At 44.2% G+C, this 3,612-nt stretch overlaps 1 pseudogene; it reads left to right on the forward strand.

Moving 5' to 3' along the window:
* The first annotated feature begins 2,821 nt into the window (after positions 1-2,821).
* On the forward strand, positions 2,822-3,138 carry LOC117363681 (annotated as a pseudogene).
* Positions 3,139-3,612: the final 474 nt, after the last annotated feature.

Genomic DNA, 3,612 nt, shown 5'->3' on the forward strand with positions numbered 1-3,612 from the left:
AAGCATAGGAGAACCAATCCTGACCCCCAACACCTAGACCACTAGTATCCCTTCTAGGTAAGTCATAAGTGTGTGTGAGTGGTCTAAGGCAGCCAGGGGGTGAGAAGATGGTTCAGAACAGCTGAGGGGGGCTATTTTGCAACTTACACATGTATGACAGAACATACAAGTAAAATCCTGTGCTTTCCCAATGCTTTCTTCCCACATATAAGTATGTAAAACCTGAAGATTCTGCCACAAATAGGTGTACAGAAGTAGCATCTACTCATGTCAACATCTACCCATGTTGTCTCAGGGGTGTCACCTCATTCTCAGGTACAAGTTAGATTATAACCAGTACTGTGTACAGTACTGGTCACCGTACCTCAAAAAGGACATGGCAATGCTTGAGGGAGTCCAGAGAAGAGCAACTAAACTGATTAAGGGTATGGAAAACCTTACATACACTGACAGACTGAAGAGGCTGGGGCTGTTCTCCCTGGAGAAGCGGAGACTCAGAGGAGATATGATAGAGACCTTCAAGATCCTGAGGGGCATCGAAAAGGTTGACATGGACAGATTTTTCAATTTGAAAGAAACCACAAGAACAAGGGGTCACTCGATGAAATTGAAGGGGGACAGGTTTAGAACAAACGCAAGGAAATTCTTTTTCACACAGAGGGTGGTGGACACATGGAACACCCTTCCTGAAGCCGTGATAGGAAATAGCACAGTACAGGGTTTCAAGGAAGACCTGGATAGGTTCCTGGAGGACAAAGGGATTGAGGGGTACAGATAAGAGCAGTGGAAGGTTTAGAGATAAGTGTAGAGGTAGGCATAAAATTAGTCAGGGACTGCTGCTCAGGCAATATGCCTGATGGGCCGCCGCGTGAGCGGACCGCTGGGCAGGATGGACCTCTGGTCTGCCCCGGCGGAGGCGACTACTTATGTACTTATAAGCTTTCTTGAGCAGGAACCTACCGACTGTATCTGAATATATGACTTGGTTGGACTTGGAAAAGATAAATAATTTGAAAAAGAAAAAGTGTAAATCCTTTTACTGAAATAAATGCACTCATGCTTTTAGAATTAAAATGAATATGCATACAGTTCCAAACTATGACCCAACATCATCCCAAGGAATGCCTCCCCCTACAGCAAGTAAAATTACATATGACATGACATTATGGACTTTCTATAAATGGCATCTACAAAAATCAGCACTCAAAAGAATAGCGCTTATCACTATTTTATAAATGCCGCTCAAAGTTAGGCACTGTTTTATAGATGTGGTATCAATCCTCATGTCTAAAGTAGGAATGGATCTGCTTATTCTATAACTGCATGTATAAATTGGAGAACACCTATGACACGTGATACACTGGGAGGGGAAGGCCCACCATTTTGGACAGGTGAGCCTCAGAACCAGAGGGTTTGAGCGTCCCTCCTGCTCTTAACTTCTGACAAAAGTACAGGGGAGGGGGGGTCGTGTGAGCATCTGATGGAAGGAGGGAGGTGGCAGGTGGGAAAGGGGAAGGGATGGTGCCTGGTATGGAGAGGCCTCCATTGGCAGGAGGGAGAGGGCATCCTTTCTGTCTCTCGTGGGGACAACCATCATCATCAGGGGGTTTGGGAACCCATGGGTGTCGTTAGGAGGGTTGCAACGGCTACGGTCAGGAGCGGGGGCTGGCATGACTTAAAAAAAAAAAAAAGGGAACAGATATTGTGCATGGGTAACACGCACAACATCTGTGTTCGCTAAAAAAAAAAAAAAAAATTCTTCCTGCCCCGACACAGCTTTCCCCTGCCTCTCAGCTGTTCGGGCTTCCCCTGCCGACTCTGCGCATGTGTGAGAGTCACTCTCACAATGATCTATTGGATGGGAGAGATGGGGATTAAGGTGCTCTGTGCAAATCATTTGCATGTAAACTTTGTGCATCAATCGCATTTTTGGAATCGGCCAAAAATTGGATCAAAGCAGACCCACGCGGTATTGCCAATACTGTTTAGTGCAAAGGTCCCAAAACCTGTCTTGGCGGACCCCCAGGCCAGTCGGGTTTTCAAGATAGCCCTAATGAATATGCATGACAGAGATTTGCATAAAATGGAGATGCCAGGAATGCAGATCTGCTCCATGCATATTCATTAGGGCTATCTTGAAAACCCAACTGGCCTGGGGGTTCTCCAGGACAGGTTTGAGAACCACTGGTTTAGTGCATCTAGCTCTCACTCCCTAGTAACCAGAGCTGACATTGTGATTTCATAGTGCCTCATCCTACACAATGACTAAGAGCCAATCTCATCAGTGATGTCACGATGGCTCGATAGCCCTATACTTGGCTCATTTATTAAATATGTCTTCGTTACGTCTCTCTTCCCCAGTGGTCGTTAGCACTAGCTGCCTTTCACAGGTATTGTTAAGGCCAAAAAACAAGTCCAAACATACATCTGGTTTCTTGAGATTGCCTAAGAGCATCCTTTAAAACAGGGGTCCCCTAAGTCCGTCCTTGAGGGCCAAATCCAGTCAGGTTTTCAGGATTTCCCCAATGAATATGCATTGAAAGCAGTGCATGCACATAGATCTCATGCATATTCATTGGTGAAACCCTGAAAACCCGACTGGATTCGACTGTCAAGGAGGGACTTTGGGGACCCCTGCTTTAAAAGATACCCCAAGAAAGCCTTTTCATATTTAGCTAATTCTGCAGCGGTTAAGTTACCCTTTAAAATATGATGATTGGGTGACACTCGTAGGGGATCCCTTTTCCTAATTTACATTTACAAAACTAGGAAGAAGGGTGAGAACATAGGAAACTACTGGTGGTGATCTTATTGGGACAAAATGGGTGATGTTGAAAGAGGAAATAAATTATTTGTACAGAAATGTGCTCAGTTTCACAGTTAAAAAAGGTGGAAAACACAAAGCAGGCCCAAACCTTTGGGGTCTGTTTGGACGCAAAACAGGACAAGCTACAGGATTCACTTACACAGATGCAAACAAGAGCAAAAGTATTGTCTGGGGAGAATGTACACTAATGAAGTACTTGGAGAATCCTAAGAAGTATATTCCTGGAACTAAAATGATTTTTTTCGGGTCTTGAAAAGAAAGAGGAACGAGCAGGTCTGATTGCATATTTGAAAAAAGCAACATCTTCATGACATACTTCTTAATTTACTGTGTCATGATGCATTCTTTGTGTAAGGAAGACCAATTTCAAAACAAACATTCTTGTTTCATGAATTCACATGTTAATGTACAGCCAGTTTTTGTGTCTTGGCAGAATAAAGACTAAGGCCCTGTTTTACTAAGGTGCACTAACCATTTAGCGCACGCTAAACGCTAACGTGTGCAGGTTAGTGTATGGACGTGTTAGCATATAGCGCGCGCTAATCGGTTGGCGCACCTTAGTAAAACAGGGGGTAAGTTTTCAGAAAAAAAAATATATATATATATACAGTGGACCCATGGTTTACGAGCATATTTAATTCCAGAAGTATGCTCGTAAACCAAAATACTCGTATATCAAAAAGAGTTTCCCCATAGGAAATGATGGAAACTCACTTTGATACGTTCCCACCCGCTCCCCTGAGGCCAGTGGCGCTGCTCCCTGCCCCCACGTGAACCAGCACCAC

This window comes from Geotrypetes seraphini, chromosome 7, assembly GCF_902459505.1.
Source record: "Geotrypetes seraphini chromosome 7, aGeoSer1.1, whole genome shotgun sequence".
Taxonomy (NCBI): domain Eukaryota; kingdom Metazoa; phylum Chordata; class Amphibia; order Gymnophiona; family Dermophiidae; genus Geotrypetes; species Geotrypetes seraphini.